Source organism: Cimex lectularius, unplaced genomic scaffold, assembly GCF_000648675.2.
Source record: "Cimex lectularius strain Harlan isolate CLEC.00 unplaced genomic scaffold, Clec_2.1 scaffold361, whole genome shotgun sequence".
Classification (NCBI taxonomy): domain Eukaryota; kingdom Metazoa; phylum Arthropoda; class Insecta; order Hemiptera; family Cimicidae; genus Cimex; species Cimex lectularius.
The window spans coordinates 187,297-204,988 of record NW_019392946.1 but is presented as its reverse complement, the minus strand read 5'-3'; the positions used below and the strand labels follow the sequence as shown (position 1 = coordinate 204,988).

The window sequence follows — 17,692 nt, the reverse complement described above, 5'->3', positions numbered from 1 at the left end:
ATTCTGACGTATAATTTGTAGCCGGAGAGATATTTCCAATTAGTGTCAAAGCCGACGTCTGAAAGGTTTCAATTTTAAGCCTATAGAGGAGATTTATCTCTAGACATTTTTCGAGTAAAGTGTATCTAAACAAGGGAGGATTTAAATAAAAAGCAGTGCTTTCGTGTTTTTGAATTTATCTTACCAGCGTGAAAGAAACATGAGATTGAAATAAAGAATTTTCTTTTTCTGAAACTTTTACACTCCATTGTGATTTTCAAGTTTTGCCATATAAAGTTGAACCGTACTAAAGTTGAAATTTACGAGAAAGGATTTCCAGTTGCCAATTATGAATATCACTTTCTCCATGTGCCGCCCTGTTTTTACAATGTGGAGGCTTTTATTTGCCTTGTGCCTTGAAAGTTGAAAATGCAACGGATTTTAAGCCCCGAGGGCCTAAAACGATCCGGGCAAATTATTCTTCCCGCTTTTTCATCTAATTTGAACAAGTTTCAAGCCACTTCTCGATGAGAATTTATCGCCTATTGTTTCCTATTGGCCAGAGACCGGAGACGTGGTTCTCAGTAGACAAGGGCAATAAAATCCCAAGTACGAGGAGAAAGCGACGAATTTCGATTTTAATAATAATCAATTGTAGTTACACTATTTAAAAACAAGCTTTTTTATCGTGATTGGAACGCGATGGTTACGATGGTCAAGGTCTAGTATTTATCAATAGAATTGAAGCTATCTTGATGCTGAACCTGGCTCCTCGCGGGTTTGTTGAACTATTCAAGCGCGTTTCGGCATTGCGCCTTCTTCAATGAACAACTGTCATTTACTGAAGATGGCGCAATGCCGAAACGCCGCGAGTGAAGACGGACCCAGTAAGTGACCCAATACGGTTCAATATGATTTTTCACAAAGGCTTGGATAACTAACTCGTTGAACTTCACGTACTTTATGAAACCCAAGGCCTACTAAAAAACGAATATACATTGGCTAATTTAAACGAAATAATTTTGTAGTTTGACCAGTCTGACGAGTGCATTTAGCAATTTTCTATGGTGGGTTTTAGGCTTTTTTGACTGAAGATGGCAAAGTGCAGGCCAAAACAGAGAGAGTGGCCAGGCTAAGATGATCGAAAACAACTAAGCTGCATGTTCATCACACGTCACCACCGCCAACGAAAGGCATGCTGTATTGCTAAACCGAAGTATGAAGAAGCAGGAACAGGACGTGAAGAAGTAAGGGAGAACGAAGAAGCCGATGCCCTTTCAAGAAGAGGTTGTTGATCCGAGCTCTTTTGACGTTTAGAAATCCACACTGCCAAAAATACATCTTAAAGAAAACATGGTCAGAGTGAGGAAACAAAGGAAATCGCTCACTAGACAGATAGCAAAGTCTAGAATTTGATCTGACAGGCTAAAACTGCGCGGATAGGCTAGAAAAAACCATGTACCATGCCAACAGGTGTATCAAGGAGAAAAACAGGAAATGGTTCCAAAATGAAGTATTAAAGTATCTATCTTTCATAGATAAACAAAAAACCATCAGAGCACTAATATGGAATATCATCAGCTCAAAGATAGTCGGGAACTGAAAGACTTACTGTGGCAGAGTTTAAAGCATAAAAGAAAGCTTATGCCCTTGCAAGAAAGAAGTTTTATGATATGACCCGAGTCTTTTTATGGTTTAAGAATCGCATACCATCAAAGAACAACTGACAGAAAATAACTTTTGGTTCAGGAATCGTATACTATCAGAGACCATTGAAAAAGACAAGGCGTAAAGATGCAGAAATTAATTTTCGATCCTAAGAGGTTTTTCGACTGTTCACCAATGGGCATATGAAAGATTGACAAGCAGCACACACAGCAGAGTCTGCCAGGAAGAAGAAGAAACCCGAACACACATATTACCGGATTGTGGTTCGAGACCTACGACATACAATTAACGTAGATTAATACTTTTTTTACACATTAATTTTTACGCAAGGGTATTTTTGTGAACGTTTTGATGCTTCACGATTAGACGTTGCATAAAATCTTTCATTAGAGAGGGCCGGCTGCGCTGCGGGGATGGGATTTTCAATCTTCGTTTCTCTTTGTGATGTGCAATCTAGAGAGCAAGAGAAGAATGTTAATCGCGTTAATATAATTCTTGAGAGAGAAATGTGAAGAGTTGATATGGAGGTCAGCGCAGGTCAAAAGTTAAAAAAAAAAAAGAAAGAAAGAGAAGAAGAGGAAAAAAACCAACGTCAAGCATGTGCGAGGGGGTGCCAATCCCCTAATTGTGGTGGCAGAGGTCACAGGTGAAACGAGTCACGGGGCAGAGCAGGTTGAGAATCAGGTAGCGGTCGTATGTCAGGGGCCATCCCCTTTCCTAAAACTAACAGACAGGTTTTCTTTAAATAAACCCATCGTTTAGTTGGCTTTTAAAGCGTTAAAATTAAATAATTTTTACGAGTGAAATTTCTAAAAATTAATTATCTCAATATTAAAAATGTACGGCAAACCGGTAAGTCGAACAAAGTTGTAGAAAAGGCAATGTACAGTACCGTTTCGACTAATTGGAAAAACAAACAGGAGTAAAAAATGAACAAAAAATACAATAAAAGCGTTTACTAAAACTTTAATAAAATAGGACAAACATGTTATAATAAAAGACAGTAGTATTCGTGAAGAACTGACGAATGTTCCACGCAGGAGGAGAAACTAAAACTAATAAATTAATTAACATATATGTACAAGAAATTTATGTTGATTAATATGTGAATATGTATATATTTCATTCAATAAGTATGACTTTCAACATGTAGAATGTTATCACTATTCTTCTATCATCAAATTATTTATACATTTCCTTAACAAAATATAGAGTAAAAAAGAATTTTATCTTGAACGATGTTTGTGTGATTGTGTAAGAAAGAAAGAGTCAGTAAAGAGAGAGAAAGAAAAAGGACGACAGATTGAAAGAGAAGGAGTGAGAGATCGAAAGGGAGAGTGAGAAAAAGGGAAATTGAAAAAGACAGATAGAGATAAAATATGAGAGACCGTGATCGAAAAACAAATAGAGAAGGATCGAAATAGAAAAAGGGTAAAAGAAATAGATAGATAGATATACAGATAGAAAGCCCTAGATCAAAAGAGAGAAAGAGAGGGAGAGAGATCGAAATCGAAATCGAGAAAGAGAAAGATCGAAATCGGAAAAGAGACAGCAATATTAAAAGAGAGAGAGAGAGAACGAAATCGAAAGATCGGAAAAGAGGGATCGAGTTTGAAAGAGAGAGATCAAAAGGATGGATGAGAGAGGGAGAGAGTGATACAAACAGGTTCAGAGAGTGAAAGATTGTTAGAGACAGAACTGATGAACGTGAGTAAGAGAGTAATAGTAAAAAAGAAAAAGAGAGGGACTGAGAGAAATCGAGAGAGAGAAAGAGAGAGAGAGAGTGAGACAAAAAGGTTCAGAGAGTGAGAGATAGTTAGAGATAGAAATGATGAAGTGAGTAAAAGAGTAATAGTAAGACAGAAAAAGAGAGAGAAAGAGAAAGATTGAGAGAAATCGAGAAAGAGAGAGAGAGAGTGAGACAAATAAACAGGTTCAGAGTGTGAGAGATTGTTAGAGATAGAAATGATGAAAGTGAGTAAGAGAGTAATAGTAAGACAGAAAACGAGAGGGACTGAGAGAAATCGAATGAGAAAGAGAGAGACTGAGGACTGAGAGAAACCGAGAGAGAGGAGAGAGAGAGAGTGAGGCAAACAGGTTCAGAGAGTGAGAGATTGTTAGAGATAGACATGATGACAGTGAGTAAGAGAGTAATAGTAAGATAGGAAAAGAGAGAGAAAGAGAGGGAGTGAGAAAAATGGAAAGAGAAAGAGAGAGAGAGAGAGAATGAGAAATTATGTAAGACGCATTTCGACAGACAATTTTCCGAAGAACTCCAAGAAAAATAAACGAAAACCCCACCATCGAAAAATACGAAATGCTGAAACTCGTTAGACTAGCAAAAATTGAATATTTAATAATAAATTATTTATCCAAAAATATTTGGTTTTATACGGAGTTTTGGTTTCCTAAATTAACCACACTTCATTTCTGAGTTAACCAAATTTAAGGGTTAGAAAAATCCAAGAGGAAAGCTGGAATTCGAACCGAGGAAGTGGCAAACATGATACTATGACGAGTTTATTATGACAGCCATCGCACACCAAGTTCGTTTTAGTTTATATAGTACTGATAGATATGTAATTTTCTATTCTCTTTTTTTATATTTAATTTGAAAGTATTTATTAGCGTGAATGTGCGGCTTGAGTTGGTCTTTGATGGGGTCCATCGATCATCAATTAGATAAGTTAGTTCAATTAGATAATATCGAGTACTGCACGACCGTACATGAGTGAATGTAAGTAAGAAAAATGTATTTAAGAATGAGTGAAAGAGTGTCTAGATTTAAAAACGCGGTTTGCTGACTGAGGAGGAAGTCTAAACTTCAAGAGATGATATTACAACTTTGATATTTATTCGTGTATTTTAGAATTAGAGTTATTTTTAATCAACGTGGACTTGCATGAATCTATTAGGCGACTCTATTTGTGTTGTGAGGTAATGGTTGCAGAAGTCTGTCAATTACTGTTTGGATTACCGAGATATTATAGGTGAAAGTTGTAGGGCAAAAAATACTATTGTCCTTTGTTGTCGAAGACTTTGTAATTTCACACTCGCCATTGTTAATTCGTACGAAATAAACCTCTACGGAGGTGCTTGTTTATCTTTGGGCCGAATTGTAATTTAACGTGTAAAGGCCATTCAAGGCGGTCTTCCTCCGTGCCGTTCCGCGTATATTCGATTAAAGTCCGGCTCGCCGCGTCGAATCTGTTATAAACCGACGTCGTACGTGGAATAAAACGTAAACTAGCTTAGGGTCGATAACGGACGGTGTCATGTCCGAAATTTACGGCCTTTTTAAGAGTTTGTAGCAATGCATCTGTCTTTAGAACGATGTACTTAATGGTGGAGGGAAGAAATTTAAAAAAAAACATCGTGAAATTTGTACAAACTTGGTCCAGTTGTACGACCGGTCAAATTTCACAGAAGCAGGTTATACGCGATTTACGTCCCAATGAATTATTTTATCGTAAATTATTCATTTTTATTGGACGACCTCAGACTCTAAAGAAATGAGATGTTAGAGAAAGTTTTTTTCGAAAACTCTCCAGATACATAAACAAGCGATTTGACAAAAGCACGGCTTGCGACGACGCGATTAACGTCACGACATTTATTACTAATCGAGGCTGGATTTAGAATTGAGCCATTTAATTAAATTACTTTTAATGATCGATTTTTTTAATGAAGGTAGCCAATTAATGTCGTATATACATCAACTGAATCATTGATTATTAAGTCAAGGTTGGAATCTTTAAATTATAGATTTGTTAAAAACTCTATCTATAGCACTTTTGTTCAATTAGAGACATTTTTTCTTTGTGTCGAAAAGGGTGATAAACCTGTAGGTTGGTCGATTCCGATCATTTTGGTATGTTCATCATTACTGACTTATTGTGTCAGGCGCGTTACGGTTTTTCTTCATCTTCATTGTTGGATTTTATGGGTCGTGATTATAGCTCAAAAATGATCGAAAACTAAGTAGACCTAAATCAGCCGAATATTGTAATACCTGAAGGCAATCATGATCTTTTGTTAGGTAGCTGGTATCCTACAGATCGGTGGTTTGGTGGACGAAGACATCACAGCTCAGATCTTGAGCNACTAAAAACCTTAATTAATTGTAATATATTAATTGGTCAAGTGGATCACGAAATTAGTGAATTTAAATCTCCGTAAAGTTTTAATCCGTCAGACGTCGGATTTTCCCCATTTTCAGTGTTTTTACTGTTGTATCGTCAGTAGTGACGATAGTCAGCTCAAAAATTATTGGGCGTAAGTACACCTAAATCAGCCCAATATTGTAATTCCTGAAGGAAATCATGATCTTTTATTATCGAAATTCGAGTCCTGCAGTTTCAAATTTACAGTTTGGGAAAAAGCTGATTGCATTAGATGGCGTTAAGTTAGTTAATATGTAGTTTCAGGAGTACTTGGTCAGACTGGACTAAAATAATTCTACAACTAGGCAAGCGTTTGACTCACTCCATTTTTGGTGTCGCCATCTTAACCTGCTTATCCCCCAAATTACCTCATCTCACCATCAATTATTTTTACTGCCAATAGTATGGCCTATTTTGTTTTAGGAAATTCAGAAGTATTTGGTCCACTACACCAAGGCGTTTTTCCGGCCCATAGTATGTTTTTCTGAAGGAATAGCGCTATGAATGTAACAAGGACGTAAAATTTGAGACGCTAGAACAGACGGTTTATGTCAACAAATTGGATTCACGAAATTCAAGTGCTGCAGTTTTTAAAAAAGCTCATACTATGCATTAGGTGATGAAGTATTCATATCAACTCATAAAAGTTTACATGAAGTTTGAGAAATATTTGCTCAGAATGTATAAAAATAAGTCCACAACTAGGCAAATGTTTGATTAACTGCATTTTAGGTAGCATCATCTCACCCTGCTTACCTCCCAAATTATCTCTCACTACAACAAAAATTTTCCCGGCCAATAGGATGTTTTTTTGAAGGAATAGCGCTATGAAAGTAACAAGGACGTAAAATTTGAGACGCTAGAACAGTCGGTTTATGTCAACAAATTGGATACACGAAATTCAAGTGCTGCAGTTTTTAAAAAACGCTCGTACTATGCATTAGGTGGTGAAGTATTCATATCAACTAATAAAAGTTTACATGAAGTTTAAGAAATATTTGCTCGGGTCATCTCTCCCTGCTTATCTCCCAAATAATCTCATCAATATACCAAGAATTTTCCAGGCCAATGGCGTGTTTTTTATTTTTTATTTATTATTTTTTTATGGAATAGCTCTATAAAAATTACCAGGACGCAAAATTCGCTAAATAGAATTTTAATAGCAACTGTCATTTTAACCGATTATTATCACCAATCTGTAACGCATAGCTTTCGTCCTCCGCGCAGTCAGGTATGAAGTGATTTTTCAAAAGTTCGTCATTTATTAACGCTGGTTCCATATTAAGGTGAATGTCAATTGATCAATTAACATAAGACCATTTTTCACATGTGATATAGGAGAAAAATTAGATTTAAAAAATCATAACATAACCAACGTCCTTGAACCATATTTTCAATCTACTATTCATCGCGAACTTTCCCCGTACTCAGTTACACAGACACGAAAAAATTAAATTCATTGCGAAAAGCCGCCAAGGAGACGTTAAAGCACCTCGTCATGGTAGTGAACCTTTTGAAGCCAGCCGCATGTCGGGTCAAACCACTGTTCATCCTAGTGCTTATCTCTGATCTAAAAAGCCAACTCTTTACGATTCAACTGTCCGATTTTTCGCCTAATTGTCATTACTATCAACTGCTATAATATTCGATAATATGTGCGATCTCACGATGAAAATATTTTCAGTTATATTTAAAGTTCCCTATTTTTCTCACCGTTCTCAAGGTTTGAAGCAGTTTTAATTGATTGTTCTAACACCGTAAGTTTATAAGAAACTCGATGGAACACAACTCGTCATAAAAACAGAATTTATTATTATTAATTTGTCGGTTGAGCGAATATCTCTGGAATAAGGCGGGTCCGGGCGAATAGTATTAGAATAAATTGAACAGTAGTGAATAATAGTTCGCATAAGCCATTTGTTTTCGAATGTATTAACATCAGGTACAACGACCTCCGCCAGTCGGATCCTTATCCTCGTCATCCTACTAAATAGTTATTGCATTTTCCAGTTTACAACGCGCAGTTCTGATGGTTGAAGCTGAATATTATTAAATTAGTATTTCTTTGTTGTATTTAGTTTAATACTAACAAAGCTATAGGCGTGGGATCATAGATCTTAACGAGACTTTTTTTTATGATACTAGTTCGAAAAATATAAAGTACGTGTCCGAGCGTTCTTGCCAATGGGAGCTAGGAGCTTAGAAAAAAAAACTTTAGAAAATTTAAGTAATTTTTAAAAATATGGCTTTTCCGCCTTTGCTGTGGATGTATTTACAAATAGATTTTTATTTTTACGTAATATATAAAATTAATTATTTTCAATTAATTAATCTTTAATTAAGGTATCAGTGGAGATAAAAAAGTCCGTGTCACGAGCGGGATTCGAACCCACGACCTTCGGCTAAATGGTTGCTGCTCTATCACTTGAGCTATCGTGACTTCGATCCACTCGGACATCAACTTCCCATTTAAACCCAGCTTTTGAATTTTCTCTCCTTTTTGCCATTTTTCAAATGTCCTGTAATCTATTTGATTCTCGGCGACAAATGAAATGGCCACGGAGAGCTTTAGTGAAGTATACTTCATTTTGCTTATTAAATCGATTAGGTTTCGTGGTCCGATTGACCAAATAAATTCTTTTCAATTGATTAATCTTTAAGTAAGGTATTGGTTGTGGTAAAAATTCATTTGTCGCCGAGAATCAAATAGATTACACGACATTTGAAAAATGGCAAAAAGGAGAGAAAATTCAAAAGCTGGGTTGAAATGGGAAGTTGGTGTCCGAGTAGATCGAAGTCACGATAGCTCAAGTGGTAGAGCAGCGGCGTGTTTAGCCCAAGGTCGTGGGTTCGAATCCCGCTCGTGACACTGACTTTTTTGACCTCAACCAATACCTTACGATTAATTAATTGAAAAGAATTTATTTGGTCAATCGGACCACGAAACCTAATCGATATAAAATTAATATGCAAGTATGAAATGAGGTTGCAAATGTTGCAAAAACCACACGCTTAGAGTAAAGAACACAAAAAATTATTTTTGAAAAAAAGCGGTTTGGATTGATTTTAAACACCTTCAAAAACAACCAAATACGAACTTTCATCGCAATAAAAAAATAGACATTTTTAACTGGATTCACCGGTATCATATCTCACTGTCGTGCGTTGTTTCACTTTAAAATGCATATCACCTCACTTTTTTTCCAAATTCAACGTCTTTACAACCGTTGTAAAGGAGAATATTTCTTCTTTCGGCCTATGTCAACAATGTTTAGATTTTATGTCATAACAAGTAAGGAAAATAAGAATAAAGTCAACGAGACCGTTCAAACGTTTTATTTTTCATCTCCGGTTCTGATTTATTTTATGTAGGCCAATTTTATGCCGTTGCGGGTAGTTTATAAAGTTCTGAGCCCCTGTAAAGTTTCCTGTTGATCGCTTAAGTCGTTTCAAAATTATCACTATTTGTGCAATTTTCGAACAAAAATCGGAGGCATTGGGAAGGGAATTGGTGAGAAAAAGTTGCTATCATACTTTCCCAAAACTTTGTATACCGGGGTATTTGAGAGTGCAACAAACTAATATCTTCTTTATTTATTGCTAAAAAATATTTAACTTGATTTGTTCGGTCCAGTTATGCTGGATTGTGCTTCATTTTGGGCTGGGTGGTATTTTTGTTTTGTTTTAATCAAAAATTCACAACACCTCTGTTTTATCAGAATTCAACGTTATTACAACCGTTAGGAAAGATAATATTTCTTCTTTCAGGCAATCTCAGCAATATTAATATTCTATGTAATTATAAGTAAGAAAAACAATAATTAATATTTTTAAAACTTCAAATGTTTTATTTTTGATTTTTTCTAGGGACGTGATTTATTGACGAAGCTAGTTATGCCAGGATGTGTAGTTTATAAGCTTCGAAGTTCTTTTAAAGTTTCCTGTCGATCGGTTAGGATGTTTTAACGTCATCATTCTTTTTGTTTTTTCGAAAAACAGATCAGTAGGCGAAAAATTTGGAGAGAGTAAAATTAGTTTTTTGATTTTCACAAAAATTTGTATTAAGGAATTTCTGAGAGTGCGAAAAAAAATATTTTTCCCTACTTTGCTCGATCACAATTATATTGTGGTTCATTTTGGGCTGGGTACATTTTTCTGTCTCGTCGATGTCAGTTGTTCGACTTGAAAATTTATAAAATTTGTGGATTTTATCTAAACTCAACGCTAATACAACCGGTTCAAAGCAGAATATTTTTATACCATTACGTGCAATCTGTAAGTTTCTAAAACCTGTAAAGTTTCCTGTATATAGGTCAAATCCTTTCAAAGTTATCAACTATTTTTGTGATTGTCGAAAAAAATGGAAGCATTAGGAGAGCGACAGTTTGAGTTGAAAAAATATTTTTTGATTTTCACCAAGAAATATATTGAAGATTTTTATGGCATGCAATATCGAATATCATCTTTGATATTCGTTAAGCTATTTTAACATACTTTGCTCAGCCACAATTATGCTGGATTGTGGTTTCATTTTTTCTGATTAGTTAAAAATTCATAACTCCTCTCTGTTTTATCCGAATTCAACGATATGACGGTTGTAAAAGAGTTTCATCTTTCAGGCAATTTCAACAATATTTGGATTTTCTGTCATAGAAAGTAAGTAAAATAAGAAAGAATTCAAAAAAGCTCTTCAAATGTTTTATTTTTTATTCTTTCTCCGGTCGTGATTTATTTACGGAAGCTAGAATAATGCCGGGACGTGTAGTTTATAAGATTTTATGTTCTTGTAAAGTTTGCTGTGGGTCGGTTACGTTGTTTTATAGTTATTAATATTTTTGTTATTTCGAAAAACAAATCAGCAGGCGAAAAATTTGGAGAAAATTCTTGATTTTCACTTAAATTTGTATTCAGGAATTTTTGAGACTGCAAAAAACGAATAGCACCTTTGTTTCTCACTAAACAAATATTTTTCCCTACTTTGCTGAATCACAGTTCTACGGGATTGTGGTTCGTTTTGGGCTGGGTGCATTTTTCCGCCTCGTCGATGTCAGTTGTTCGACTTGAAAATCCATAAAATCGTTGGCTTTGATCTAAATTCATCGTTATTACAACCGGTTTAAATATTTTTATATCGTTGCGTCTAGTTTATAAGGTTATAAAACCCTGTAAAGTTTCCTGTGTGTAGGTTAAATCCTTTCAAAGTTTTTTTTTTCCTGGGGTGCCGGTGTTTTTGAAAAAAAGCCCATTTGTAAGTATGTCGGGTTCGAATGAAGGGCCGCTGGATTCGAACCCGGGACCTTTACCTTACAGTGATCCGCGACGTGTCAACGACTAAACCGTTGCGGCCACCGACGCTCCTCCTTTCAAAGTTATCATTATTTTTGTGATTTTTTTTCATCTTCAGGTTGTTTTTGGAGGGGTTCCAAAAACTTAGTTTCTTACTAGAAAATTATTTTAACTTACTTTGCTACGTATTCAACAGCGATTTTGACGTATTGAAATTTTTGGAAAAATCGAAAAAGAGTTTGCCCTCAAATTTTCGTTTATGATTTCATTCCTAAAATCTTAAAAATGACGATAACTGAAAAAACTCTACTTGTTTTTTCAAAGCATTTTTTTCTAATTTACATTACTCAAAGCACCTTTTGTTTTTTGAAACGTTTTGTGTGTTTACTTGATACGATCCTGTATATTATTGTCATATCTTAATTTTTTTAATCGACTGGTATAAAATAATCTTGAAATATTTCTAATAAATTAAGTAAAGCTCCTTGGCTTTCATGATTTTTTTTTTGTATTATAATAACTTTCCTTAAACGTTCTTTCCTGTCCTTCTTCAGAAGTTGTTTAAGGATAAAACAAAAACACTTTGACGTAATTAAAAGCAAGGTCAGTATAGAAGAAACACAGCGGGACACCACCAGGCAATCCCTTTATTTTATCCTTTTATTTCAGGGATGGTGGTTTGCCAAGTTCGTGGCAGTGGCAGTCCACACCCTTCCACATCCCAGTGTCTTTATTCCGTGATAGTCCTCGTGCTTCATTCGAGAATCGTGAAACCACAGCCCGGCGCCCCGTGGCCCCATTCAATCCAACACAGCCCACACCTCAGACCGTCGAGGATCTTCAAGGACGCAAACCCAGCGCCGATAACACTCGATATTCTCAAGCAATTATTCAACATTCCCTTTTAAAGCGAACACATTGATGGATGAGTACTTTAAGTACTGATCACGTTGAGCACATCGCGCGCATACTTTCCTTCGGCGTTGAAATCTCTGCTTACAACACGTTCAACCGGAGGATATTGAAATTTTAATGAATGGAACTACTGTATGCCTTTTTAATTAATTATAAGTCGGATGATGTGCCAGTTAATTAACAATTTTATAACGTTTTGTTCCAAATCAAAAGATCGTTTTTCGGTTATCTCCTGTTATTATTTTTATAAATAATTCAATTTTTCTTAACCATTTGCATTAAGCAGTACTTAGTAAACGTAATAACTATGTTTATTTACCTTTCATTATTAGTACAGTAATGTAATTCCTGTTAAGATGGCATGATAAGTCTCGCAGTCGAGGGGTCAAATACAACTTTTAAAAAAAATTTCCAAACTTATTAATTATATGATTTCCCATGATTCTGTGATACACCGAATGGAAAATTGATCGAAATCTTCCACTGGGATGTTTTTTGCGACTTTAGAACAGAGACAAGCTGCTCCCGTAAGTTTGATAAAAAGTCTAAAATTTTTGCCGGCTGAGTTTGACAAAAAACTCAATTAATACATTTATGTTTAGTGGTCAAATTGACCATATTAACTATTTTAATTAATATATATAAGTCTCGGTTGAGATGAAAAAGTTAATGTCACGAGCGGGATTCGAACCCACGACCTTCGGCTCAATATGCCGCTTGTGTTCGAGTAAATCGAAGCGACACGGACTTTTTCATCTCAACCAAGACATTACATAAAAATAATAATTAATTGAAAAAACTAAAAATGGAACTTAATAAAACAAAAAAATTTTCATTTGGGTACGAACTCATCTTCGAACTGTCGATCCATAGGGTGCCTTCCACCTTTCAAAAAATACTTTAAGCTACGTTGCTAAGTAGCTCCTTACATAATTACTGCAAAGAGGGGTAGAAAAGATAAATTTAAAAAAAAGAAAAACTTTAGATTTTCTATGGTAGGACGTCATGATGCACATGAAATAAACAACAAACATCACAAGAGTGCAACAATAATCATACCATTTGATATCTAAAGGCGCTAAACGCATCCGAGATAAACTCAAAACTTGTCTGTAACTGCCCGGATAACCTTTAAAAACATAGGACCAAATCCATTTTGTGGCATACACAATAACCATTAAAAAGCAGGCATTCGGCAAGCATAGACTCTTCGCAAAAACCCCAAAAGAGGAAATCATACTAAACAGAAGGTACTAAAAATAACAGTTATATTTACTGGAAATACTGCAGTAAAATATAACAGAAAAAATTGGACTACTAAGAAATGACCAATTTCGATTAAGTCTATGGAGCTGATCTGCATAGCTGTGGTATCTAGGAAAAGCATTACTACGCAATATAGCCCTAGATACCATTTGATATGAATTCTACACTTCATCAAAGAATCGAAAATCAAAAATTTGTATTCAGGAGCCTTGCAATAGCTAGGAAAGAGGTTTGGCATCTAGGAAAAGCATTCCTTTTATTATATCGTTTTTTCCGTCTAATTAACACTTTTTCCTTCAAATTAACATTTTTATCTACAAATTAACCTTTTTATTTTTAAATTAGCGCTTATTAATTTCAAATTAACTCTCTTTTATTTCATTTTTTTTTAAATTTCATATTAACCTTTTTTAATTTCCAATTCACTCTTTTTTGAAAAGATTAAAACACTTAGGAGATGAAATAAAGAGATTTAAAATAAAATTCGTGTATATTATCGATTTTTTAAATAGAAAATAACTGTGCTTTTAGAAAACCTTATAGAAAATTAATTAAATTGAAATTAAAATGATCTAAAATTAAATATACATAAAACATTCTTCTTTTAATTTTATATATAAATCCAAAACAATTTTAATTTTAGATTTTTTTAACTATAAAATGGATTATTGTATAAAACACCACATGAAAATTAATTAAAATTAAAAGTTCTGTAAAATTAAATATCAAAACGAATTAATTTTCTATTAATTAGAGATATGTAAAAAATATTACGAAATAACTGATCTCATAAAACTATGACAATTGATTACAATCTAAATTAAAAAGGATTTAAAATTAAATCTAAAAATGAATGATTCTTCTATTAATAATTCAAGTTTTTTAAAAATATAAATTAATATTTTCTATTAAAAAAAGTCCAATTTAAAAAATTGGTTTTAAATTTAATTTATAAAAAAATTAATTTTAATTGCAATTAATGTTCACGTAGTATTTTAAAAACCTATAAAAATAAGGGATTAAAAAGAAAAATCTCGTATTTTTATAATTAATTGGATAAGATTTTTAATTTTAATTGTAATTAGTTTTCAACCGATCTTTTAAGGGCCCAATAATTTGTATTTATAAAAACTCACAAATATACAGGAGTTTTACTTTGCATGGTTATATTTCATACTCAGTTTTTTAATGTTTTAAAGAAACTGTTAATTTGAAATTAAAAAGAGGTAATTTGAAATTAAAAATACATAATTTGATATTAAAAACAGTTAATTTGAAGTAAAAAATATTTAATTTGGCTATATTGATATTATTTATTGTTTATTATTGTTTAATTGATGCTATAGCCCCGAGAATTTTTTACTTCAGAAACCTCCAGGTCTTCCATGACTAGAGATCGATCACAATAAATTAAATTGTAAGTGCTAAATATAGTCACTCGTTCCACCACAAATTCAACGTTTTAAAAGAAGAAAGCATCGTTGAGTAGGGATAAGGTCCAACTACAGTAATTTAACAATACTTTGTTTCATATTATGATAAATTTAAAGATTTTGGGGTTTGTCGGGATTCGAACCCAGAACCGGTATACGCGCCTGACCTAACCGTTCTTGTATATCCTAGTTAAGATATTAATACAAGCAAAGTAACAAGAAAAAACTAGTTACAATTATACGGTTTAATTCTCAAGGTTTAATTTATAAACTATTTTTTTCACTAGATTTAATTTAATTTATTTATTTGTAAAGTGCTTTATATTTTGGGTTTTCTTGCAGTTAATAAAATTTTATTTGCATGTAATTCCCTAAGAATTTGCATACTATTTCGCGAAGAGGTTATAGCTTAATTTCGATAAATGAAACGTTCTCAAGGGGGAAAATAACTACCTGTATTTTATCTGAAAGAATACGTTCAAATTTAAGTCCAGTCATTAAAAATACACATATTGAGTATCAACGATTTTTTTTCATCTGGCAACGTTTCAAGATTACTAACCCCATAAATTTTAAGGTTATCGTTATTTAATAACAGCAAGTGTGTAATTACATTCTTGGACTTTTAGACGGGAACGTGAGGCCAGAAGATGGCTAATTGTGATTCGTGCACACCGACTGGCCATGATTCTTTCCGCTTTCAAATTGTAACTAGGCCTGCAAATACACACAAGTTGGCCACTTTTTCATTCTATTTGTACGTACAATTCTGAAAACATGTGGACAGAGTTGAACGCGTACGATGGAGACTGCAACGCCAAGAAAGGAGGGCGCGCCCAGTGGACACCGACCTCTCCCACCAGTTTCATTTATTTATTTTAACAGAATGTTACTGAACTTCTCCTTTCACACTTCTCAATTGTTTCCAGATCAAAAAGGCCGATTGCTTTCAGCCTCGGCGTCCGATTTATTATAATTGCTAACAGAATGAAATTAAAAAAAAAAAAAAAACAGGGTTTGCCAATTTTTATAATCCGTAACATGTCATTCTGGAATACAATAGTTTTATTATTAACCTCGACGTGTAATCGTAATATTCCCTTCCGAGCCTAATCTCCTTCAACCTGTTTTCGAAATCCTATTAGATGGCTTGTAGCTGAATTATGAAGCTTCTGGAGTGTGAAAATCTCTAGAACGAAAGGTCGAAAGATAATTTATAAATTATAGACGAAGTGGTTTTATTCATTTTGACTTATTGTATTTTCCAAGCTTTCTTCGAGTTAATAAGTGGGCAATTCAAAAAACCGTTTATCTAGACGAACTTGACCCCAAAAAAACTTACTATTCTTGGTATATCTCTCTAAAATTGCTCCAAGGTCTCTGATAATTAGACGGAATAGTGTTTATTCTAATAACGTTTTCATTTTTAAAATATTCATGTGGCGGGGAACCAAAGCTCTTTCACGTCAAATTTGCCCCGTTTAATTTTAAATTAAGCGTTGTGAAAATCCCTAGGAGAAGGTTCAAAATGTAAGCAAGTAGAAATTTTTTTTCTTAAAAACCACAATTTCTCACATTTCTCAAATTGAAAAAAAGAATTCTTTATATTTACATTTTATTTTATATAGTTTTTAATTTTACTTATTTTACCCAATTATTTAGGTCAAAGAATCTCAAATATATATACAGAAATTATACTTTATACGCTTATATTTTAAACCATCTCCTAAATTTTTTAATGCTTAAATGATGTTTAATTTTATATTCAAAATGGTTAATTAAGAAAATTTCATTTGATGTTAAAAATGGTTAATTTGACGGGAAAATCTACAAAAACAAATAATTCTTTTAATTCGATTTTTTAAAAATATAAAATTGATTTTTAAAAACCACAATTTCTCACATTTCTCAAATTGAAAAAAAGAATCCTTTATATTTATGTTTTATTTTATATAGTTTTTAATTTTACTTACTTTACCCTATTTTTTTAGGTCAAAGAATCTCAAATATATATACAGCAATTATAATTTATATGCTTATATTTTAAACCAATTCTAAACCTTTTCATGTAAATCATAAGTTTAATTTTATATTAATAATGGTTAATTTTAAAAAAATCTTTTGAAGTTAAAAATGGTTAATTTGAAATTTAAAAAATATTAATTTGATATTTATTAATATGACTGGGAAAATCTATAAAAACATATGATTCTTCTTTTTACTATAAAATAATAAGAGTTCTTAAAAACCACAATTTCTCAAACATAGAACATAGAATCCTTTATTTTTATATTTTATTTCATATAAATCTTAATTTTACTTACTTTTCCCAATTATTTTATATTTAAAAACCTCAAATTCAGGAATTTTACTCTATAGGCCTATCTTTTAAACCATCTCCTAATTTTTTTATGTTAAGACCCGGTTAAGAATACCCCTTGGCTCCATATAGAGAGCATGTTGTACCACTCTATATTGTTCTTTTTATTGTTTTATTTGGATTTTTGGTCAAAACAGGGCTGTTTTATTGTATACAGTTGAGATATCTTGTTTGGATTATTAGGTTGAATGCATTTATTAGCGCGAAGGCTTAGTGTGTCGATGGTGTAATATTGAGTACTCCACTACGTAATTGCGTGAATACGTTTAAGTGCGTTCAGCGTGCGTGGGGCTGAAATGACCTGTTGCCCAAGGAGCGTTCGGGAATGTCAAGTTCGTCGGAAGACCTAAGCTCAATTCTGTACATATATGCATGTTGAAAATGCAATGTCTATAAATCAATCAATAAAAGGATTGTATTTTGGATTTGGATTTGTATAAGCTCAAATCGGCCCACAAGATGAGTAAAGAGATAATTTGCATAATTATTTTTAAAAAACGAAGAACATAGAGTTTATTTTATTGTTGTGTCGTTTTAGACTATTTTGGTCTTCTTATCGTCACCGTTTTGGTCTGATAGACTACTAAGTTCATTACGCCACA

At 33.4% G+C, this 17,692-nt stretch overlaps 1 protein-coding gene and 1 non-coding gene across 3 annotated transcripts in view; one reads left to right on the top strand and one right to left on the bottom strand.

Annotated features, from left to right (window-relative positions):
• The window catches only part of LOC112127895, a 96,689-nt gene that overhangs the window by 76,057 nt on the left and 2,940 nt on the right, over positions 1-17,692 (bottom strand). The gene's annotated exons all lie outside the window — the stretch shown is intronic.
• Trnan-guu lies at positions 8,607-8,679 on the top strand. Its single transcript has one exon. It is a non-coding gene; the product is annotated as a tRNA-Asn (tRNA).